At 44.0% G+C, this 25,998-nt stretch overlaps 1 protein-coding gene across 17 annotated transcripts in view; it reads left to right on the top strand.

The window, feature by feature from the left end:
- tenm3 (teneurin transmembrane protein 3) overlaps positions 1-25,998 on the top strand; it is a 4,148,867-nt gene that overhangs the window by 1,836,541 nt on the left and 2,286,328 nt on the right. For all 17 annotated transcript variants that reach the window (XM_038805737.1, XM_038805738.1, XM_038805732.1 and 14 more), the window contains one exon: positions 6,156-6,235. The gene's annotated coding sequence lies outside the window, so the exon portion shown is untranslated. The remainder of the gene's footprint in view (positions 1-6,155; positions 6,236-25,998) is intronic.

Below are 25,998 nucleotides of genomic sequence, written 5' to 3'. Positions count from 1 at the left end.
TGTCCTTACTCCCCAGGGCACTCCAGATGTCATTGTTCTGCATCTGTTCTTATTTTCTTCTGCCGAAACTCTCCAGTGGCCCTCTGTTGAATAAAAAGAATGTGCTTCCCTTTGCTACTTAAAACTAGTCTAATAAGAGAAAAACAAACTTCCATCTAAAGTTTTTGACAAGTTACATCAAACATTAAATATCTACCAGCCCCAGAAATTATATGAGGAATCCTTGGAGAATTATGTTAAGATTATCAAGATGTTGCAGCATCTCTCACTTATTCTTCGAGGGACCTCAAATTTATGGAAGCCCTTCCCTCCCTCGGGCCTCTACATTGCCGACAATCTGAGTAAATGCAAGTCCTCCTCCTCAGAGTTTTGACATTGATCTCCCATTGTTTCTGGAATTCAAATTATTTATCAACCTTTTCAGTTTGAGTCGCTTTCTGCACCATGGGCCTTATCAAGGTTTCTCAGAGTATCACCTTGTCAGTACTTTTGCTCGTAATGTTGTCTATGAGTTGCAAGATTATGGATTTCAGCTCCAGGCATGGAGTGTGTCATCTGGGCTAGTACTTTGCCGCGGTATTGATGAGAGTCGCCATTGTTGTAGATGCTATCTTTTGGAGGAAATGAACAACTAAGGTTCTACCTGTTCGCTCCGTAAAAGATCCGGATGAGGAGCAGAAAGTTCTCCCAACGTCCTGGCCAAAATGTATCCCAGAGCCAGCGCCGCAATGCAAGTTAGCTCTTGTGCAATTTGTGGGATTTTGCTGTGCACAATCTGGTGTAATTATTTGCCTACATAACAACAGTGACTGCACTTATCATAAAAAAGAATGACTTCTGAAAGGTACAACGTACATTTCAACCACCCAGGCAGTGAAATATGTAGATTTCATTTTGTAAAGTTAAAGCTCAAATTTAGGTAAATCTAGTGAGTTGAATAAAGGCCTCGACTGATAGTTTGTAGGAATTTACCAGGATTTTATATAAAATGTGATGTGCATAGAAAATCTAGTCCATTGGATAGAGTACTGTTTTAGATTTGTATTGACAAGGAAGTTGAGAGTTGCTGAAGGAGCTTGGAATGCAGTATTTAAACAAGCTGGACTCCACAACAAAATGGGGATGAAGGATTAATGGATTATATTACATTGTTTTGGGGGGTCCAGTTAGCTTGAATGGCTAGCATATGGTTCATCGTGGGTTCAGTCCCAGTTCCAGTTGAGGTAGAATTGGGACCTATCTCTTTTTCTGCCCCTGAGAGTGGAAGGCAATACCAAAGCACCACTGGAAAAACTGCCAAGAATATGGCTCACATTGGAGCATCAACAGACAATGCACCAAGCACCTACCCATCAATGATTGAATTATATAATATATATTCGTGCAGTTTCAATTTTAGATCAGTAGCGATGACCCAAAACAAATTTGAGAATGAATCATGATTTGTAACTTATACACCAGCTTTGTGATTAACCTTAAATTTTATTTCCTTTCCCTTCAAATTTCCAATAAATAAGTGGCAGGTCAGATGACTCGTCAGAATATACACAACAGCAGAGAATGACTTAATGGTTAATCAGGAGGAAGATATTAGAGAATGAGAGGAAGCTAGCTAGAAATATAAAAACAAACATTGAGTTTGTGCAGTGTTATGGGCCAGGGTTTAGAGAGCCCCAAAGTGTATCATGGAGTTCACCTGACCTACAACTTTTAATAGATTGTGGTATGGGGAGCACACGGCCCACTCGACAGGTGTGGTACAGCAGAAATGGAAAAGTATTTTTTAAAGCAAAACGATGTTTATTCTATGAACTCAAGTAAACCTTTTTAAAACATACAGTGAACATCTTAGCAACCATTAATTCAAATACAACCTCCAAAGACTACAACACTAAGTAATCCTTTAAGTTTTCCTTTTAACATCCGCGAGACTTAAAAACACCTTTTTACAGAAATACATAACTTAAAGGCTTAACTTGAAATGAAGCCAACTGAGCTAAACCACCCCGGTTTGCTCATTAACATGTGTATATTTGCAAGTGATGAAATGAGAAAAAGACTTGAAAACCGACCCAAACTTTAAAACCAAATAATTCATAAAAAAGAAAGATTACACCACAATTATAATACGAAAAAATACCCATTGTCAACTATTGAAATGAAAATTGAAATGAAATGAAAATTGTTTATTGTCACGAGTAGGCTTCAATGAAGTTACTGTGAAAAGCCCCTAGTCGCCACATTCCGGCGCCTGTTCGGGGAGGCTGGTACGGGAATCGAACCGTGCTGCTGGCCTGCTTTGTCGGCTTTAAAAGCCAGCGATTTAGCCCAGTGAGCTAAACCAGTAACTTCATTACTGAGAACTGTTACCACATTGAAATCAGCAAATGGACACTCATAAGCTTGCAGAGATTCACACATATCCTGCCGTTATTGCAGCTTCTCCAAAACTAAAATTAAACCAAACCCACCCTGCAGCAAAAAGCCTAAAGCAAAAGTAAAAAGCTGTCAGACAGCCCAGCTCCACACACACTCTGACATCACTGCAGTAATAAACACCCATTTCTTAACGGTACTCTCACTACAGATATTTATATACATACCCATTTATAAACACCCATTTCTTAAAGGTACTCTCACATGACAGCTGGTATTTAGAAAGCAGAGGAGTAGTTAAAGGGACTGGTGGTCGTCTGGAGGGTGAGAATTATGAGTTAATGGTAGATAATAAGGACATGTCAGATGAAATGAACAAATATTTTGCTTCTGTCTTCACTGGAGATGAAACAAAAAACTTTCCAGTAAAGCTGGAAATCAGGAGGTGGAGGGAAGAATGGAACTTGGCAAACTTACAATCGCTAAATCGCAATCACTAGGGAAGTGGTACTGAGCAAACTAATGGAGCTGCAGCTCTGAGTCTCCGAATCCAGATGGACTTCATCCTAAGATCTTAAAAGAGGTGGCCAATGAGGTAATAGATGCATTGGCGCTAATTATCCAAAATTCCATGTATTTTGCAAAGGTTCCATCAGGTGGGAAATTATAACCCCTCTATTCAAGAAGGGATAGAGACAGCCAAAGGCATGCTAGCTAAATTTGCAGATAATACAAAGATAGGTAGAATAATTTGTTGTAAAGTAGACGAAAGTGGTGGAATTTTCTGATTTTGTGATTAAGTGTCTCCTCTGCTGGCTTTCCTCCCATTTGTTTTGACACTTGGTCAAATGAAGCGGGTCCCATGACATCTTCAAAGCCTGCTCCATCAGCAATGTTGGCCTTCAAGAGATTGGACCACCATTTATTCAGGATGCCCCTATCTAAACATAATAAAAATAAGAGAAAGGGTTTCTGCAGACAGAGGGAGCCCCCACCCCCCGCAAAGCACATGGCACCTCCCTAAGGAATCTCCCTCGCAGACAGGGGGAACCTCTCCTGTGGACCTCCCCATCAGAAGCCCTCCCCCCCTCCCTGGACTGTGTCTTTTCTCTGCCCCCTAGCAGTGTCCCCAGGAGGCATTGCCAAGAAGCAGTGTGGGGGGATAGTAGAACGGGGAAGACCACTAATGATATTGCAATGTATGCTAATAGGGTTCTACATCACATGCCGGGTGGAGGGGAGGGGGGTCCTGCTGGTGTGAATACTATTTTGGGACTCACCCTCGAATCTCCGCTCCCCCCCATTATTTGCGCACGTCACAGAAAATCCCGGCCAAGGGGTGTGCAGATGGAAGCAGCCTGGTTGAGTGAGGGCAAGAATCTGGCAATTTGAATAATGTGAGAAATATGGAACTGTTCACTTCGACAGGAGGAATAAAACAGCAGAGTATTACTTAAATGAGGATGACTGCAGAATTCCGAGGTGCAGCGGGTTCTAGCTATTCTTGTGCATGGATCACAAAACATTAGTATGCAGGTATCAGCAAGTGATTGAGAAGGCGAATGGAATTATGTTCTTTATTATGAAATAAATTAAATGTAAAAGTTAGGATATCGTGCTTCAGTTATACAGGGCATTGGTGAGATCACAACTTGAATATCGTGCGCAGTTTTGGTCTCCTAATTTGAGGAAGGATGTAAATGTGTTGGAGGCGATTCAGGCGAGCTTTACAACATTGATACCTGGAATAAGTGAGTTGTCTTATGAGGATAGGTTGGAAAGGCTGAGATTGTTTCCAGTGAAGCCCAGAAGAGTGAGGGGTGACTTGATTGACATATATGGAATCCTGAATTGTCTTGACAGCATGGACGTGGACACATGTTTTCTCTTGTGGGTTAGCCCAGAACTATGTTGAACTGTGCTAAAATTAGGGTCTCCCTCTTAGGACAGAGATGAGGAGAAATCCTAACTCTGAGAGTTGTGCAACGTTTGAAATCTCTGCCTTGAAGGCAGTGGAAGTGGAGTAATTGAATCATTTTAAGTCTGAGAGAGATAAATTCTTTTGAGGCAAGGTCATCGGGGGTAGATGGGTCACATGTAGCATGGGGCAGCACGGTAGCATGGTGGTTAGCATAAATGCTTCACAGCTCCAGGGTCCCAGGTTCGATTCCCGGCTGGGTCACTGTCAGTGCGGAGTCTGCACGTCCTCCCCGTGTATGTGTGGGTTTCCTCCGGGTGCTCCGGTTTCCTCCCACAGTCCAAAGATGTGCGGGTTAGGTGGATTGGCCATGCTAAATTACCCGTAGTGTCCTAAAATGTAAGGTTATGGGAGGGTTGTTGGGTTACGGGTATAGGGTGGATACGTGGGTTTGAGTAGGGTGATCATTGCTCGGCACAACATCGAGGGCCGAAGGGCCTGTTCTGTGCTGTACTGTTCTATGTTCTATATGCGTATGTTTGTCATACATCTTTCACCTCCCATACTCACTCTTTGCACTTCCCTGAATGACGGGAAGCAAGCATAATCTTTTCCAAATAAGGAGGCTGTCTTCCACCTCTATCTTTTAGGCTGCATATACGTCTGCTGTTCATCTTGTATCTGGGTGCACGGCTGTAGTTTGGATTTTCGCAGGAGTTCTCTCAATTATCTTCGACTGAAATAATCTGACAGCACAGAAAGAAGCTATTCAGTGCACAGAGACTGTGCTGGCTCTTTGAATGATCTATCAATTTAGACCCACTCAACTGTTCTCCCCGTAGCCCTGCTTGCAGTTTTCTCTCCTTTAAGTACCTACCCAATTGCCTTTTGAAAGTTACGATTGATTCTGCTTGGACCACCTGCTCAGACCCCTTAGTCATCGTCAAAGAGGCGTAGCCAGTACTTCTGCAGTTAGCTCCCTGACTAACGACAAGCTAACTAGGTTGCAGCAAACTGTATCATCGCTCCACAAAATTGTGGATCTATGGAGCTGGCTTCTCACTGGGTTAAGTGTGAGGAGCCAAACTTATTTTTCTTACTCCTGTACATTTGGGGCTTCAGATTTTGCAATTACAATGACTGAAGAGGAGATGGCAGCTCATGTGATTCACACTTCTCCACAGCAGAGCCGAGAAAGCAATGCAAGTGCACATAGAATTTCAATTAACGCCAAAACCTCTTTACAAATAACAAAACAAACCCACAATTGATTGAAATTTCAATTACATTCATTTAACTTTAACTTCAAAAAGTTTCACTTTAAATTTGCTCTGCATAGTTTTAAAATTCTTTCGAGCCTTTCAATATTCCTGCGTCCCCCAACCATCTTCACTTCTTAGCTTTGGCCAGTACGTTCAAGATAAAGATAAATCGTTTTTTGAAGAATAAAGGAATAAAGGGTTGTGGTATTCGGGCGGGAAAGTGGAGCCGAGTCCACAAAAGATCAGCCATGATCTCATTGAATGGTGGAGCAGGCTCGGAGGGCCAGATGACCTACTCCTGCTCCTAACTTTTATGTTCTTATGTTACTATTGGACTAACCACATGGCGGGTGTGCAAGGGTGGCCCAAGCTGAGCTCCCACCCCATCCGTTAGGAAAATCCTTTGTAGCCTCCCACACCCCCCACCCCTCCACCGACCGTCCATCCTAAAAGGTCTGTCATAGTATGAGACTATCTCACGTGGAAATCAATCACCACACCACTCGCATCCTTACTATTCCATAGTACAGCATTGTGAAATATGCCTTGACAAATAACTCTTGCGTCTTTCATCAAATGTATCATTTTCTTTCCTTCAGACACTGATACCATTCTTGTGAAGTTGACCCCAGCGATTCCAGAATCGAGGACGAATGCACAAATCGATACAGTTTGAAAGGTAAAGCACAGTGGTGAATCCTAATTAGTAGTTGCTTTGTGTGTCCAATGGCAAATTAAGATTTTGATGTTATGCATAGAAAAGTTATTTGAAGTGCTGACTGCCATCTAAGAGCAGTCCCCCACTGAGCTGCTTCCTGTGCTGTGACTGTACTGACTGCTGAATATATAATGCACACTTTTAATACAAAAGCAAAATGCAAGAATGTGCGCACAAGAAAAGTTCAGGCGAGACTCTTCAGCTCATTTCAGTTTAAATAGTGAAGAAATATTCAAACTTTATTTAACTGGGTTCCGGTTGAATCTAAGGCCGTTTTCTCTGTAACCTCATGCAAAACACAATTTAAAGTGTGATTTTTTTTTGTTGCATGAATTCGTTCCTGAGTATTGGCCTGAATGATTATTTTATCGGGATTATTAGATTATGTTCTAAGGTTTTACCATGGGTGGGGAGGGAGGACAGTTTCAGGGACACAGTGTCCAGTCCATCTAAATTGATTTTGCAAGAGTTTTGCCTAAATGCCTGTGGAGTTAACGTCAAAAAGGATATTAGCGTTTGTCCAAAGGTCAATGAATCCAATGGATGCAACGGAGACATTACTGTTGGAATTTCTCAAGTGCTCTTATGTGTTGATGATACAAAGTCTAGGTCTGACTGCGGTACAGGAGTATGGTGACCACAACTGCTCTGTACATTAGGACCTTTTTGTCTTGCAGAGATGCCAGAGTTCTCCTATCCTGATTATAACTGGGCAACATGAAGTTCAAGAGGCAGTCCGCAGCCAGTGTTTGAGTCTATCGGCTATAATAACTGAGTGTTTGAAACGTTTCTTGCTGGCATAACCAAAGATCTAGGCCTATATTTGCATCACCATTTTGTTTGAATCGTGAATGTTCGACTTATGAAGCCAGCAAACACGATCTCATTTCTTGCTACGAATGAGCTGAGAAGTTTGCATTTGGGCCAGGATTACCCATTGAGACCAACGTGCAGTCGCAGTAAGATAAAAAGGAATGCACAAGAAAGGTTTTACATAGCCTTTCAACATCACAGCATAACTTTGGAAAATAAACATGAGAAAAGAGAAGGCTGTGTGGTGCCATGAGAGAGGTCTTTAAAATTATGAAGTGGGGGGTGGGGGGTTGGCAGTGTGGACAGAGAAAATTCTACTTGTGGGGGTGGAATGGGAGTCCAAAACTGGGGGTCTTAAATTTAAGTCACTGTGATGAATATAGGAAATTGTTATATATTATATTTTATATTTTGTTGGAGTAATGTTATTAAAAGCCCTGGGTTCAAGTGCACGCAAACAGCATGTCTGCTAAGGTTGTGATTTAGTCAGTATTCACACAGGAAAAAGACAAAGTTGTCGAGGAGACTACTGAGATACAGGCTACTAGACTAGAAGGGCTTGAGGTTCATAAGGAGGAGGTGTTAGCGATTCTGGAAAGTGTGAAAATAGATAAGTCCCCTGGGCCGGATAGGATTTATCCTAGGATTCTCTGGGAAGCTAGGGAGGAGATTGCTGAGCCTTTGGCTTTGATCTTTAAGTCATCTTTGTCTACAGGAATAGTGCCAGAGGACTGGAGGATAGCAAATGTCCCCTTGTACAAGAAGGGGAGTAGAGATAACCCCGGTAACTATAGACCAGTGAGCCTTACTTCTGTTGTGGGAAAAGTCTTGGAAAGGTTTATAAGAGATAGGATGTATAATCATCTGGAAAGGAATAATTTGATTAGAGATAGTCAACATGGTTTTGTGAAGGGTAGGTCGTGCCTCACAAACCTCATTGAGTTCTTCGAGAAGGTGACCAAACAGGTGGATGAGGGTAAAGCAGTTGATGTGGTGTATATGGATTTCAGTAAAGCGTTTGATAAGGTTCCCCACGGTAGGCTATTGCAGAAAATACAGAGGCATGGGATTCAGGGTGATTTAGCAGTTTGGATCAGAAATTGGCTAGCTGATAGAAGACAAAGAGTGGTGGTTGATGGGAAATGCTCTGACTGGTGTCCAGTTACTAGTGGTGTGCCACAAGGATCTGTTTTGGGGCCGTTGCTGTTTGTCATTTTTATAAATGACCTGGAGGAGGGCGTAGAAGGATGGGTGAGTAAATTTGCAGATGACACTAAAGTCGGTGGAGTTGTGGACAGTGCAGAAGGATGTTACAAGTTACAGAGGGACATAGATAAGCTGCAGAGCTGAGCTGACAGGTGGCAAATGGAGTTTAATGCAGAAAAGTGTGAGGTGATTCATTTTGGAAGGAATAACAGAAAGGTAGAGTACTGGGCTAATGGTAAGATTCTTGGTAGTGTGGACGAGCAGAGAGTTCTCGGTGTCCATGTCCATAGATCCCTGAAAGTTGCCACCCAGGTTGAGAGGGTTGTTAAGAAGGCGTACGGTGTGTTAGCTTTTGAGGAATTGAGTTTCGGAGCCATGAGGTCATGTTGCAGTTGTACAAAACTCTGGTGCGGCCGCATTTGAAGTATTGTGTACAGTTCTGGTCGCCACATTATAGGAAGGATGTGGAAGCATTGGAAAGGGTACAGAGGAGATTTACAAGAATGTTCCCTGGTATGGAGGGAAGATCATATGAGGAAAGGCTGAAGGACTTGAGGCTGTTTTCGTTAGAGAGAAGAAGGTTAAGAGGGGACTTAATTGAGGCATACAAGATGATCAGTGGATTAGATAGAGTGGACATTGAGAGCCTTTTTCCTCGGATGGTGATGTCCAGCACGAGGGGACATAGCTTTAAATTGAGGGGAGATAGATATAGGACAGATGTCAGAGGTAGGTTCTTTACTCAGAGAGTAGTAAGGGCGTGGAATGCCCTGCCTGCAACAGGGACTCGCCAAGACTAAACGCATTCAAGTCGTCATTGGATAGGCATATGGACGATAAGGGAATAGTGTAGAGGGACTTTAGAAGGGTTTCACAGGACGGTGCAACATCGTGGGCCGAAGGGCCTGTACTGCGCTGTAATGTTCTATGTTCTATGTAGTGGTCATACATTTGAGGTCATCATTGATTTTAACCATTTACCTCTTTACAGAAAGATGGTTAATGGAATATTGGTTATAGAAAGGAGGTTCCTTGGGGTGTAGCTAATTAATTTTAATCATTTTTATTGTCAGAAATAGGCTGTGTGAAAAGCCCTTGGTCGCCACATTCCAGCGACTGTTCGGATGCACAGAGGGAGAATTCAGCTTGTCCAAATTATCTAACAGCATGTCTTTTGGGACGAATGGTGCATGGTGTTTCGTCCTAGCTAAGCAGGTCATGGGATACCTTAGTAGGCTTCAGATTATATAATTAATGGGAGTAACCAGGCCTGTCCATAGTTTTTGGCAGTTTTGCCACAGGATTTGAGTCTGACAAAACAGAAGGATATTCAGGTTGTTCCTGAAAGGGTCTCTCTTTGAAGATCTGCACAGAGAACCGTGGGCAGCACGGTAGCACAAGTGGCTATCACTGTGGCTTCACAGTGCCAGGGTCCCAGGTTCGAATCCCTGTTGGAATCTGTGTGGAGTCTGTGTGCGTTTCCTCCGGGTGCTCCGGTTTCCTCCCACAGTCCAAAGACGTGCAGATTAGGTGGATTGGCCATGTTAAATTGCCCTTAGTGTCCAAAAAGGTTAGGAGGGGTAATTGGGTTGCGGGGATAGGATGGACGTGGGGGCTTAAGTGGGTGGTGCAGACTCGCTGGGCCGAATGTCCTCCTTCTGCACTGTATGTTCTATAGAACAGCAAGTAACGCTAATTGCTCACTTTTTTTATGAGTGGATTTTGAACTGTATTCGGTTATATATATTCGGTTATTGGGATATATAAAGCGGCAGGTGTAGACAGTGAGTGAAAGATTTTCCTTTCATGTAAGAACGTGTTTGACTGTGAATTATAAAGCTATTTCTTTGATGTTGATTTGATTGATTTTGTGTATAAATTGAAGTTTGTTTGAACATAAGAGATACCTAGAGGTCAGAGTCATCATTCCTGTGCTTGAAGCATCCTACAAATTGCAAATTGTTTGATTTTTCTTGTCCAGCGTCTGGTCTGGTAGCCTAACAGTCACTAATAATTCAGCAGAGAATTCAGAAGAAAAGTCTTCACTTCCTGTGGTGTATATGTGATACCACAAGGAGTAATTCAGGCACTCAATTTAGTTGCCACGCCATTTAGTTGCATCTCAGATGAAACATGATGGTTACCTGAGGGAGAAAAGGAGGGAAGGATATGTTTATTGTTTTTTGAGGAATCAGGTTGAAGGAGGCTCATGTGGATTATCTGCCAAAGAAATTTTCGTCCAAAAGGCATGCTTCTATATGTAAATCTTTGGAACTTTAGGTTTAGGGGCCTGCTGGCTGCTGCTCGTCAGGAATACAGCTGCACTCAAATTTCCTCCATCTTTGACTTCCATTGCACAAGAAGTCTGTGTTGAGGTACCCCTCAAGCCATCATGATCGCTCAGCATAGGCAATACTGGTGCTGTTGGCCTGGGCAAAAGTAGTACCAATGGCAGAGCAAAGGCAGGATGATCATCCACAATAGGGACAGAAAACAATGTAAATACTCGCCAGGAAGCACCTATGAAGAGAGGAACAGAGCTAACATTTCAGGCTTTCACCTAATGCCCAATTGTTAACGCAAGAGCTGACAAGTAATGTGGCACAGCAAACCTCGGTGCAATGTTCACTTGATGTCCACTTGCTGTTTTTTAACTCAGGTTTGTTGGACATTGATTTCAGGTGAAAAATTGGGCAGTTTTAATATCTGGAATGTGGAGGCATAACTGGTGCATGCTGGATATGCATTTAATGAAATGCTCGGGCACTGAATGTCGATGCATGTGAAGGATTTTTATTCTGGAAAACTATGTGGCTTGGAGGAAGGACTGTGAGACAGCACATGGAAACATTTCATTTCAAAGTGTGTGTGCTATGTGCCATTTATCCTGCAAAAATGAACATAAGTGGAGCACATAACAATTATCGTAATGAGTCTTCCAACATGCAATTGTTATTTTATGATTGATGGCTCACCAATTTAGAGAATTATTGAATCAACTGTGGTCTATGTTGAATAACTATGTTGAATAACGCAACAAATCCCACTTCAATCAGTATTCGAGTAAACAATAATGAGTTTTGAAATGGAGCTGTGCTTCAAATTATAGAACAAACCTTATACGTTTTTCATAAGTGCATTTGTCTTAAGATAATTATCTTAAGATAATATTTCATTCCATTGCAGTTATTGAATGCCTTTATGCTAGTTGGAGCGATATAAATATGAGATGAATGGTAAGAGGAAGGTTATTTGACTCCGCTTACCTCATCTATCTGAAATCCCCCACACTGCCCCTTATTATGTATCCAACGCACAGTGTTTAGCACAGTTGCTTCACAGCCGGGGTCCCAGGTTCGATTCCCGCCTTGGGTCACTGTCTGTGCGGAGTCTGCATGTTCTCCCCGTGCCTGCGTGGGTTTCCTCCGGGTTCCCCGGTTTCCTCTCACAGTACAAAAATGTGCAGGTTAGGTGGATTGGCCTTGATAAATTTCCCCTTAGCGTCCAAACGGTTTGGTGGGGTTACTGGGTTACGGGGATGGGTGGTGGTGTGGGCTTGGGTAGGGTGCTCTTTCCAAGGGCCGGTGCCAACTCGATAGGCTGAATGGCCTCCTTCTGCCCTGTAAATTCTATGATTCTAACTGATTTTGCCTCCACAACCCTCAAGTTTTTTAAAATTTACTCATGGGATGTGGGTGTGGCTGGCTCAGCCGGCATTTTTGCCCATCCCGAATTGCCCTCGAAAAGGTGATGGTGAACTGCCTTCTTGAACCGCTGCAGTCCATGTGGTGCAGGTACATGCACACCACTGATGGGAGTGAGTTCCAGGATTCTGACCTAGCGATAGTAGTTGTCCATTCCAAGAATTATTTCACCACTGTTGGGCATATTTTCTCATTACACAGAGTTCACCTGACATAAGAAACCACCTTTAATAAAGCCTTGAATTCAAGCACTTGCTCCCATTTGAAATAGTTATCTATCTTCAAATTGAATTTCCTTGTGGCGATCCATTTCCCATTTCTTGTGATCTGTTTTCAACTATTTTTTACGTTGATTTTTTTCAAAAAAGCAGGCCAGTATGAACAGATGCCTTAAATATAAACTTGTGAAAAACAAGCTTACATCATCTACCAGAAGAAGCCTCTTCATTCGAAGGGTGATTAGTAGGAAAGGCTGAAGAGGCACAAACATTGTGTGGGATTTTCCAGCACTCTCCTGCCAGTGCTATATTCTGGTCCTGTCCAGGTTGATCCCCCATGACTAGTTTCCCAGCGGTGGGACAGGTGAATTATGGGAAATATCAGAGACATTGGCAGGGCTGGAACATCCCATGCGAAGGTGAGAATCTGTCCCACTGTCCTTCAAGACATATTTCGGTGCTAGGCTGGAAGAATTTTAACAATACGCTTGCTATGGGCGTGACGTGAAAGATAAAAAAAATATACATATCCATCAGCTGGACCATTTTATAAAGTCATTTTTTTTCTTTTGGTGCCATTAAAATGGATGATTCCTGATCTACCAACGTGTCTTCAGCTGCGTAACAATGGCCACAGGGATAGGGGCTGGGATTCTCTGAAAATGGGGCTATGTCCCCATGCCCACTGGAAAACAGGCGCGAATCACTCCAGACTTTTTTCAAAAAGTCCGGAGTCATTCTCCGATTTCAAGTGGGATAGCAGGGCCCTGGCGTGCGCCCTGCAGTTCCTGCTGCCGAAATGGGGCCCTGCACTTCCGGCCGCGGGTCCGTTTTCGCGCCAGCCCCCGTGCAACATGGCAGAGCCACACAGCGGGCAGGCGCGGAAGATGATAGGCCCGCCCCGGATCGCATGTGCCCGCCAATCGGTAGCTCCCAATCGCCAGCCTGGCCGGCATGGAGGCCCCCCATGGAGTCTGATCCTTCCCCCCCCCCCTCCCTCCCCCCCCGCCTCCCCCCCCCCCCTCCCAACCAGGACCAGGAACTCGGCCGGTCGACCGCGGAGAATCGCTGCGGGGGCCTTTTTCAATGGCCCCCGACCAGTGCCGCGTCGACCGCGCAGAGAATTGCGTCCTGGTGTCGGAGCCGATCGCGGGTCTGAGACCCCATTCTCCTTCCCTGCGCCGAGCACGATTTAGGCTTGGAGGCTTGGAGAATCCCGGCCAGGGAGTCTGGCCAGTCAACTCTGAACAAAGAAAAACCTTCACAGGTCTTAATGGGCTATAACGATGCTAATGATCGAAGCATTAGCAGTCCTAAGACAACGGTTTTGACAAAGGGAGCTGCAGTTGGTTAACCCAACACCAGTGTCTTCAAAACCAAAAGGAATCCCAACTCCCATTAAAACGCAAGTTCCAGTCAACCTGTGTCCAACATTGAGGAGGTATGTCACATAACCTCCCCCAAGCTGCACTGTAACAGCTTTCAGTAACTGAAATCAAGCCATTACTGCCTGACCTCTCAACGTGAACAGAACCCCTGCGACAGCCTATGCAGTCTACGATCAAGCCGGTGGCAGCAGAAGGAACCCAGACCCTCATCGGGCCTACCAACTGCTGGAACCTTGGAACTTGGCCTCCTGACTGACTCATTCTATGTTCCTTCTCCTGTCGTGCAAGCTTCGCTCTGGAAAGACGGGGGTCTTCTACAATCAGCCGACCCCCTCGAAGGAACATTACAGTTGACCTCTGATTCTGCACTCTCGACACGTGTAAAACTGATACTTATATTTTTATTACGGCCATGCCCTGATCTTTTTTCTTTATCCACCCATTTATGTAAAAAGGGGTTGATTTTGCAAATCCCCCCTGGTGTGCCTGTGTGTGTGTGTAAAAATAAGCCAATCTTTTTATTTTCATCAACTCAGGCTTGCTGTGCAGGTTGGAACAAATCCAAATTTAAAGGTTGGAGAAAATACATTTGCATTTATAAAGGATGATATCAGAATTAAAAAAAACACCTTTTCTATTTACAGACGGAATGAGAGTGGTGATATCATGGCCCATCCGTAACAGGCATCGGTTGTCAAATTGGCATTATTAGTTTTTTGGATGCTTTTTATATGTTCCATTTTCCAGTGTTTCTGAGATGAAAGGAACATGATGTGAGATACTTCAAAGGGTATTTTGATTCTTTGATGGACTGGAAGTTATATATTTTAATTTGATATGATTTCTCGCATTATCGGGTTTTATTCTGATTACAGATTCTAGGGAGGAGGATTGTCCTGTGGCACATGAAATGCCAACAGTGGACATTAGAAATTTTTACTGCAGAGATCCACTTCTCATACCATTTTGGAGGGTAGAAGGCAGAGCGAGAATTTAAACACTGCAATTAGGATCACAGACTTGAGTGAGGATGTCGGGATGCATTCGCATGTATCTAACTTGGATGATTATCAAGATGATCGTAACATCTGTTTTCTCACTTCTGCAATAATCATTTATCTTGGCAATCAGGGAAGATTAATGGAAAATGGTTTAAAGAAAGCTATTATGAAACCTATTAATAGCAGGAAAGCCCTCACAGCCACAGGCATTTCCTTTTCACTTGCAAGTAAATCATTAATTAGGAATACGAATACTGGGCTGGGGATTCTATTTTGTTGTCTTAGTTGAGCCTATGATTTTCAGTAATGTGTGTTGAGGACACCGTCCTCATTTGTGTTGCTTGAGTGATATGTGATGTATCATGTTCCGGCGTCGCTTGGCATCCCATTGCCCAGCACCCGACTACCAGTTGGAGCAATGAATTGTTCCAGCACGATATGAGCGAAAGTCAAAGCAAGATGTTTGAAAGGACATTCGACTGAGTAAATTGTCTCCCAACAAAGTTCACAGAAAGAGTAATGATTTGATCAGTGATCAAATTACATCATGCATCAAAGGACAACTTTGCTGAGGGACAGGCAGTCCGGGGGGGGAGGGGGGGGGGGTCTGCTTTACACAATCTCTTATGGTATTACTGGGTGGAAAATATTGATAAGGTGCGGGGGTGGGGCAGATGGATGAGGTTTCGTGCAAGGAGTCTAGTCTGAGGGTTCGGGTTACAGAACCACTGTTTTCCCAGCTAGATTCTCTTCTAGTCTGGTGGTGGTACCTACCTTGTGGATTTGGAATCAGTTTAGGCAGTGTTATAAGCTGGGTTCCATGTCTCTTCTGGCTTCGATCTGTAGAAAGCATAGGTTTGTGTCGTCTAACCTAGACTTATCATGTAAGGTATGGGAGAATGAAGGGCTGGAGTGGTTGAGAGATGTTTTTGGAGGGTAGTTTGCCGTCCTAGACAAGCTACTGGAGAAGTTTTAGCTCCCAAGAAGGAATGTTTTTATGTGCTTGCAGGTGCATGATATTTTGCGCAGGGAATTCCCTTCATTTCCTCTGATATTGTCGCCCTCACTTATGGATAGGGTCCTGGCCATGGGTGAACTAGGGAGTGTAAGTTTTCAGAGCTTTATGGAAGATTGTTGGTGATGAAGCAGGCTTCATTAAAGGAGATAAAGAGGGAGTGGGAGGAAGGGCTGAATTTGGGCCTGGAGGGGGGTGTTGTGGCCTGCATGGGATCATCTCCACATCTTCGGGTGCGAGGTTAAGTCTGATCTCGTTTAAGGTGATGCACAGGGGACACCTGACCAGGGTGCATATGAGTGGGTTCTTCCCGGGGATGGAGGATAGGTGTGAGTGGGGGACTGGGGACTGGAAAGCAACACCACATGTTTTGGTCTTGCCCTCAGCTTGTCAGTTTATGGGTCTCCTTTTTTGTACGTTATCAGGGAATTTGCGTGATCAGTTGGGGCTGTGCCTGTTGGTGGCTACCTTTGGAGTGTCTGACCCGCTGGCACTGCAGATGGGGACTGTGGTGATATGATTTGCATACCTGTCTGCCATTGGGGCAGAACACTGGCTTACCATTGGCCCTGGTCGGTCATGTGCCTCTCGACCGATTGGTCGAGAGGCTGAGTTAACCACGCCTCCTTGCCGAGGTATAAATAGTCTAACGCCCGGCGGTCGTCCATTTTATTGTAGACAACCGCAGGGCTAAGTTCTAGTTTATTAAAGCCTAACTTTTGTAAAGCAACTCGTCTCTCGTGCAATTAATGGCACATCAGGGACAAAAGCAGATGTGTTAGCCTTTGCATCACTAATAGCCTGGAGGCGAGTTCGGCTTGGATGGCAGTCCCCGGTGCCGTCTATGTCCTTAGCTTGGTTGGGGGATTTGATGGAATATCTACACCTGGAGAAAATTCAGAATACCTTGAGAGGGGGCTACTCAAGGTGGCCGTCTTTAATTTCCTTTGTCAGGGCGTTGGTTATCATCAGCTGTTGCGGAGGGGAGAGGGCTGGTCTCCTCAGTTGGGTTAAGGGTTTGCTAAGGTTTTGTCTTTTTTATGCGGGGAAGTGATTTGGGGAGTCAGGCTGGGCGGCAGTTCAGGGATAAGATGGGGTTGTATTGTTGGTGGATTTGTTTGTTAGAATGAAAATGTTGTACTTTGGTGGGTTTGTTGTGATAATGAAAATTTTGCTTGAGTATAAATTTGAGGAATTTTGACAGCAAGTAAGGCCAAACTCTCCTTTGCCATGTGGGTCAACATCAATAAGTTTGAGATTGAAAACAATTGTCAAAAGAATTAGGGAAGAAATGAGCAGAGAAGTTTTTACAACAAAGTGTATTGCAATCTGGAACGCACTGCACAAAAGAATGGTGCAAACAGATTCAAAGAGAAATTTCAAAGGCAATTGAACATGTACTGGAAGAATACTAACATGCAAAGTTATGGGGAAAAAGCTGGCATGAGGTACCAAATTAGACAGTTCTTTCAAAGCGCTGGCACGCGTACAGTGTGCCAAATAGCCTCCTCCTGTGCTGTTACGTTCAATGATTCACAGAGCTTCGTCAGAAGATGCAAAAGATTTTTTTAAAAACTGGCAGAACAGAATCAGGATGAGGATACTTCCGCAGTAAAAATGACAAGACTGATTGTCGCTTCAGTTTTATGAAATAATTTGAGCCATGTGTCATTGGCGTTGTAATGAGACACTTTGAGAATTTGAAATGCGACACATTCCTGGACTGAAACTACAGCAAATATTTAACTGCCAAGGAACATCTGCATGCTGTGCATGATTAATTTAACACCACTATATTCAAAAGCATTGAAATTAAGTTGATGTAAAATACACTTAACGGGACAATACGGAAGGAAGCCATTCAGCACAACAATTCTGCGCCCAGCCTTTGCAATGAATAATCCAGTTAGTCCCTTGTCCCTTAATCGTGCAATTGTTTTTTCCCTCTTCAGGGTTTATCATAGAATCATAGAATTTATAGTGCAGAAGGAGGCCATTCGGCCTATTGAGTCTGCACCGGCTCTTGGAAAGAGCACCCTATCCAAGCCCATAACCTGCACCCTATCCCCATAACACAGGAACCCCACCCAATACTAAGGGCAATTTTGGACACTAAAGGCAATTTAGTATGGCCAATCCACCTAATCTGCACATCTCTGGACTGTGGGAGGAAACCGGAGCACACGGAGAAAACCCACGCACACATGGGGAGAACGTGCAGACTCCGCACAGACAGTGACCCAAGCCGGGAATCGAACCTGGGACCCTGGAACTGTGAAGCAATTGTGCTAACCACTATGCTACCGCGCTGCCCAATTTATATTATTATCTTTTGAGGACGACAATGAAGTTTGTTTCCACCTCCCCAGACAGCGTTTCCAGATCATCAGAACTCACATGGCAAAACGTTTCTCCTCGTATTGTTCTTGGTTCTTTTCTCAATCACAAGGATGTGGATCAAGCGCTGGAAAATGGGATGGGAATACTTAGGTGGTTTGTTTTGGCCGGGGCAGAAGTGATGGGCCAAAGGGCCTTTTCTGTGCCGCAGACTCTATGACTGGAAAATTTATTTTCCACAAGTGACATCAGGAGTCGAACATCAGTCGCTCTTCTTTGCCCTTCGTTACTCCGCTGCTCATCTCAATTCCATAATGCCTCTTTTGTGGAGCGAGGAGGGTGTGGCTAAGGACTTTTTGAAGTTTCACCTTTGAAGCAGCAACGTAGTCATATAGGGAGCAGAATATTTCATTGCATAGAGAAGCAGTCTCAGTGGCAATCATGGGCTTTGCCTGCATTCACATTTCTCATTTGTATTCTGTCCATCTCAGTTGCAAACATTACAAGGGCAAAGCTAAGTGTTTTGTGTACCAAATGTTTGACAATCTGGTTATCGGTTATCATCGCACAATCACTCAATATCACAGCTTCTCTGGAATATTAGAGTGCTCAACTTTACACTATGCAGGGAAAGCAAATAAGCAAAACCCAGACAGCAGGATTCTCCTGTCTATTGTCAGCATTTCCACACATTGGTCAATTTACCTCCGAATCAGAGATAGTGGGATGCAATGGTTGAAATCTTCCAAAATTCCACAGATTCTGTAAGGTTCCCGTGGACTGGCAAACCATGAATGTAACGCCTCTATCTAGGAATGAGGGACGCAAAGCAGGAGACTGCCAGTCAGTCAGCCTAACATCTGTCGTGAGAAAGTGTTAGTCTCCATTATAAATGAGGTAGTAGTAGGGCATTTAGAAAATCATAATACAATCAATCAAGGTCAACATGTTTTTATGAAAGGGAAATGGTGGGAGAAAAATGTAGCGTTCTTTGAGGATGTAGAATGCAGGGTGGAGAAAGGTTACCAGTAGATGTTGTGCATTTGGATTTCTAAAAGGGATTTAGAACATTGAACATACTGTGCAGAAGGAGGCCATTCGGCCCATCGAGCCTGCACCAACCCACTTAAGCACTCACTTCCACCCTATCCCTGTAACCCAATAACCCTTCCTAACCTTTTTGGTCACTAAGGGCAGTTTATCATGGCCAATGTGATGTGTTATCTGTGCTGGTCTAACATCGACTGCAACTGGATGCAGTAAAACGAGAAACAGGCTTCCGACACAGGAGATGGTCCAACACTGTTTTATTGAACCTGTTGATTGCTGTACATAATCTGCTGTGGGTTGACACTCTATTAACCTAACTGATAACCTCCTACTGGCTTGACCAGACTAGCTCTCTCTCACATGGTGATGATGTTCATTTGCCTGTGCACTGCGACTATCTCCATAGCCGTGCCCTGTGAGAGAGGGAGAGCCTTAATGCCCTGTGGGTTTTATAGTGGTGGTGTCCTGTCTGGTGATTGGTTGTTCTGTGTCGTGTGTGTTCATTGGTTATCCTGTGTGTCAATCACTGCCTGTCTGCATCTTATGATATACATGAGTGTATATTATGAAACAATCCACCTGACCTGCACATCTTTGGACTGTGGGAGGAAACCAGAACACCCGGAGGAAACCTATGCAGACGCGGGGAGAACGTGCAGACTCCGCACAGGCAGTATCCACTTGTGCTACCCTAGAAGGTGTTATATGAAAAGATTACTACACAAGGTGAGGGACAGAAGATCCATTCCACGTTAAGCTTTTAATCACCTTTTAATTACGTTTCTCAACATGTCGAAGCTCGTGCTCCTGTGTTGCTCTATCTTCTTGTTCTTTATCATTCCAACCATGAAAAGCACACTCGAGGCTGTTGCTGTCTTAAAAGTGCTACATAATGTAGGCGACACAGCAACTGCAGCCTCAGGCAGGAGAATGCCTTTGGTCTGCAGCCACAGCACACATCCCATTTAAGAGATACAAGTTACCTTTAATTGATATCTCACATTGTCCACTAACCGGATGCAATGTCACTAAGTAACATCAGTAATACTGGTCAGATGCCCGACTCATGATAATGAGTTCCCAGCTCCAATTCCACATAGTCACTGCACCCACGTGAACAGCTTCCTTGCAGTTGGACATCGTGACCTCTGCTCACCCATTTCCAGATAGCGTCACGTTTCTGGGCCTATGTTTTATCTTGGTGGAAAGATTTTCATTTGAGATGGAGATTAACCGTTGCAGAAAAAATATATTCACTTCATTTTGTTGTATAAATTTAGAGTACCCAATTCATTTTTTTTCCAATTAAGGGGCAATTTAGTATGGCCAATTCACCTACCCTGCACATCTTTGTGTTGTGGGGGCGAAACCCACGCAAACACAGGGAGAATGGGCAAACTCCACACGGACAGTGACCCAGAGCTGGGATCGAACCTGGGACCCCGGCGCTGTGAGGCAGCAGGGCTAACCCACTGCGCCACTGTGCTGCCTATTCACTTCGTTTTTAAAGGAACAGTTTGAATCTCCAAGGTTCTCGGGACAGATGAAGAGCTTCGAACCAAGGTAATAATGAAGACAGCCTGTGGAATTTGGGGAAGACTAGCAAATTGGATTCTGAGCCAGTTAGATTAATGGAGTGCAGAGTCAAAGGTAGTTTATCAGATTGATTTGGATTTGAGTCTTCATTTCCAGCAGAAGTTTCGAGGTTCAGTCATCATTAAAATCACTGCCTCGAGTTGATGAAACTATTAAAGAACAAATAATGGAAGACTGGAAATAATCACAAGTGCTGTAGAATATAAATAATGTTAAATCTATATAAAACCTGAGCAAGACACTATTCAGGGCAGCACGGTAACAAGGGTAGCACGGTCACACAGTGGTTAACAGCGCCAGGGTCCCAGGCTCGATTCCCGGCTGGGTCACTGTGTGGAATCTGTACGTTCTCCCTCTGTCTGTGTGGGTTTTCTCCCGGTGCTCCGGTTTCCTCCCACAAGTTCCGAAGACATGCTGTTAGGTAATTTGGACAATCCGAATTCTCCCTCTGTGTATTCGAACAGGTGCCGGAATGTGACGACTAGAGGCTTTTCACAGTAACTTCATTGCAATGTTTATGTCAGCCTATTTGTGACAATAAAGATTATTATTATTATTAGAGTTACAGGCAGTTTTAGGGCATCACACTGTCACATAGATGTTGAGATAAGGAAAAGTAAGTCCTTGGACTTACGATACAATTGGCTCCTGAAAAACGCAACTTAAGTCAAAATGCAGAACCGATCTTCCCACAAGAACAATTTTACAAATCAGGGATTGGTCCCTGAACCAAGGCCTCATATCCTATTTTCACCAAAAATAGCCCAGAATTTTGTACTCAAGCAATTATAAAAAAGTAATGTAGCAGTAAATTAATATTATAAAATATAAATTTGAAGAAAAAGTTTGGAAACACACAAGCTCAGCAGTAAACATGCAACGGAACAACTGAGCATTTTGAGTCATGGAGATGGGCAGCATAGAATGTCGATGCGCACGTATGAATGTTGAACTTGTTTGCTGCCATGGCGTTGTAAAGTCGAAACAGGGTGTCAGCTTATAAACGTCCTAAGTGCTGTTCGTCTTAACTTGAGCATGCTTAAGTCAAGGATTGCCTGTAATGCAGATTGTGCCAGATGCTGTATGATATGAGGAAATAAAGAAAGACTTTGAAAAACTGAGGAATAGGTATAAAGGGAGGCACAATAGAGGCAGGGTATAGCTGGTAGAAATTAGGTGAAATTAGATTTTGTGGCATAGTAAATGGCCTGGAGCAAAGCAGTGTCCTACTTTATGCCATACCTTATTTTATTCCCATTGACTTGGGCTGGAGATTCACTACCACTATGATCTTTGCCATCTTTGAAGACCAAATTCTTCCCAGACTGTTTTCAGTGGTTGAGAGGTCTCAAATGAGAGAATATAAAATTATAAAATTGAAAATTAGATTCTGGACAAAGAGGAGTAAATTAGGGTGTATTTTATAAAAGAGGTTGAGACTGAGAAATGGAGTTTAAAAAGAAGTTAATTGACTGCAAAACACCTTTAGTTGTTCTGAAAGGCAATATATGCATGCAAAATGTTTTGTTCTTCAATAGCACTATTTGGAGAAGGGCAAGAATGGGGGCAGGTGGGAAGAGGGGTTACACATGTTCTTCTGGTGTTCCAACCAAAGGTTATCTGCCAACTAAAGGTCATTTGCCACATAGCTGTTTGTGGAACTTTGCTGTGTGAAAATTAACTGACCCCTTTGCCTAAAGTAATAATTTGGAAGTCATTTGTTGTCTGTGAAGAGCTCTGGAACCCTGAGGGCGTGAATAGTACGATGCAAATGCAAATTCTCCTTTCTAAACTGTGATTCTCGCTCAAATTACATCACTTTTGTAAAGCAAGAGTAGAGAAAATTTAAAGGTATTTTACCAACAATTCTGCCAGGGCCATTTTGCACAATGATTCACATGCCTATATTGCACAGGTACCTACATTCATTTTCAGGCTTCAGAATTGCTTGGAAACACTCATCACCTCATCTAACCACTCCCTGACCTCGGAACTGAGGAAATGACTGTTGTTGGTGGTTTATCGCAGGAAGATGCTGTGCACTCAGAGGGCAGTAACTTGCCACTTTTCATCTTGCACCACATTAGTGTGAGATTTTTAAGAAGTGTACCCCTTTAACAATCCAGCAGATGGCTCCCAATTCCTCATGCAGTGACATTTCTGGAGTCGCACGTTACAACTTTCCAACATCAAAAATCGATTTGGGCAATGGTGAAGTATGAAGCGTAATGGTAGTTAAATTCAGTTTATTAAGGTGTCATGTCGTTAGCATGCTAAAGGAAATGTTTGGATTCCAAGTTGATTGACGAGGGAGTAATGCGGTGTACCTGGTCGGCAGGAAAGTGAAATTGAGGCCACAATCAGATCAGACGGCTAACTTGTCAAATGACAAAACAGACTTAGACATAGAACAGTACAGCACAGAACAGGCCCTTCGGCCCTCGATGTTGTGCCGAGCAATGATCACCCTACTCAAACCCACGTATACACCCTAAACCCGTAACCCAACAACCCCCCCCTTAACCTTACTTTTTAGGACACTACGGGCAATTTTAGCATGGCCAATCCACCTAACCCGCACATCTTTGGACTGTGGGAGGAAACCAGAGCACCCGGAGGAAACCCACGCACACACGGGGAGGACGTGCAGACTCTGCACAGACAGTGACCCAGCCGGGAATCGAACCTGGGACCCTGGAGCTGTGAAGCATTTATGCTAACCACCATGCTACCGTGCTGCCCCTATAGAATTAGAATTTACAGTGCAGAAGGAGGCCATTCGGCCCATCGAGTCTGCACCGGCTCTTGGAAAGAGCACCCTACCCAAGGTCAACACCTCCACCCTATCCCCATAACCCAGTAACCCCACCCAACATTAAGGGCAATTTTGGAAACTAAGGGCAATTTAGCATGGTCAATCCACCTAACCTGCACATCTTTGGACTGTGGTTGGAAACCGGAGCACCCGGAGGAAACCCACGCACACACGGGGAGGATATGCAGACTCCACACAGTCAGTGACCCAAGCCGGAATCGAACCTGGGACCCTGGAGCTGTGAAGCAATTGTGCTATCCACAATGCTACCATGCTGCCCGGGTTGACGGGCTGAATGGCCTACTTCTGTTTCTCATTTGTACGTCTGTTTGTATGTAATTGTCCCATTCAGGTTGCAAGATTCATGCCTTTGATTCTTTTTCCCTCTGTACATTGATAAATATACAACTGTGCACCTCCAGCATTTTATTGTGCAAACGTATTGCTGGCAACGTTGAAATGAGGGACTGTACAAGTGAACAAAAAAAAAATCAGAAGACTCATTAAAGGGCCAGTGCCGTGTGGGAATTTTCAAGCAGAATTAATTCCTGATACAGCCAGGCACATCGTACTTTGAAAACAATACTGTTGTGTGTGTGTGTGTGTTTATTTATTTACAGGAAACAGGCAGGGCTGTTAGCAAATGCGTATGTTGGGGGTGCTGGTGGACAGACTCTTTATCCTGAAGGTTAGTTCTTTCAAAGAGACAGTTCACACAGAACATCCTTCTCCTGTGTTGCATGGTTCCAGGAGTCTACGTGCTAAAGTCACTTAAGAATCACCCATCCACCCCAGCATTCTCTAAGGAAAATGCATAGCACTGAATGATGGAGCTACAGTCTGCCTCTTACCTTTTTGCTCAGGTTATTGTAACATCCTCCAGCTGTCTCCCAAGCATTCTCGATAGATAATTTCAACATCTCACTCTCAGGGAAACCAAACTTACCTCATATGACTCCAGCCTGCTTCTGTATACTTTTGGCTGTTCATCTGTTATACTCCTTCACTGTTGCCTTGGGGCTGATTCCAGATGTGCACAACCTTGGCATTCTGATTCATTTCAAGTTGCCTTGTATTTCTCCACATTGTGCATGCCAGCTGTGTTCTGCTGGTCCAATCTGAGATTGGTATTCTCTGCCACAAATCGATACAGCTCTACCTCTTGCTGCTGCACTCTGCAATCCCACTCTGACCAAATGTCACAGTCAGCATGCATGCCCAACTACTCCTGCTTTCAGTTATCATAGAATCCCTACAGTGTAGAAGGATGCCATTCGGTCCATTGGTTCTGTACCGACCCTCCGAAAGAGCACCCCAACTAGCCCCATTCCCCTACCCCATCCCCGCAACCTACCCAAACTTTGGACACGAAGGGGCAATTTTAGCACGGCCAATCCACCAAACCTGCACATCTTTGGACCGTGGGAGGAAACCAGAGCATCCAGAGGAAACCCACGTAGACACGATGAGAATATGCAAACTCTGCACTGACAGTCAGCCAAGGTCAGAATCGAACCAGGGTCCCTGACGCTACGAGGCAGCAGTGGTAGCCATAATTCACCTTCAACCCATGTTCCCACCTTCAAAATACACGGGCTAAAATCTGAATCATTGCACACCCACAAAGAGGTGGAATGGGGCATAACTGCTGCATAAACCACTGAAATTGGGAAGATGATTCGAGGGAGGTGGCGGTGGGGGGGGCAAATACGAGAAGAGAGTGAGCAAACTAAGAATGCAGTGGGAGAGCAGGGGTTGAATATGTGGGCAAATGATGGGAAAGTGGGAGGCTTCATGTATAACAAGGGGTAGGAGGAAGAATGTGCCGAAGGAGAGAGCGCAGTCCATGTGACAAATGAAAAGGAAATGAAAGGTAGGGGGCAAGCAGGAAATAAATTCGGAAAAGCAAGAGGATAGTATTGAAAGAGGAAAGGGGAGATGAGAGTGAAGTGGAGAACCAATGGGAAGTAAGTGGCATTAAAGTTGGAGGTAAATAGATGACAATAGAGAGTAGGAGAAAATAATCGATAATGAAGAAAAGAAGGAAGAGACCAGTCATTTTGGGCAGATGTATGAGAGAACAACATGCACTGTAGTGAAGAATTTAGGTGGATGCTGCCTTGTTGCTCCTCAATATCCTTCAGGGTTTTGGGGCTCTGGGAAAGCTGGGAACAGGAGTTCTGTGAGGTGAAGAGAAACTAGAAAAACGCATTGGGCTGGAAGTGTCAAAGGTGAGTGGCAAGGACTTTAAAGAGAGAGAAAACTATCAGATGAAATGAGGAAGAGTGGAATCAATTGAGGGAGAGAGGAAGACTGAGAGGTTAAAAGGACGAGCATGAATTGGTGGGGTTGACATGAGGTTGTCTGGATGGTAAGGTGGGGATTTGGATGGTGCAGTGTTTCTACGATCTGGGTCTGGAGAACGTAGAGTATATTGTGAACTGAGGCATTGAGGGTGTTGATTGTAGGACTGGGACTGCTGACCCCGATTCATCCCCAATCATCCATCCATAATTTTTTCAAATATTTGTCATCTTCTCATGCACCCAAAAAGCAGCGATTGTTGACGACTCAGACATTT

The sequence above is a fragment of the Scyliorhinus canicula genome, chromosome 8 (genome assembly GCF_902713615.1).
Source record: "Scyliorhinus canicula chromosome 8, sScyCan1.1, whole genome shotgun sequence".
Lineage (NCBI taxonomy): Eukaryota > Metazoa > Chordata > Chondrichthyes > Carcharhiniformes > Scyliorhinidae > Scyliorhinus > Scyliorhinus canicula.
This window is presented reverse-complemented; position numbering and strand designations above follow the sequence as displayed.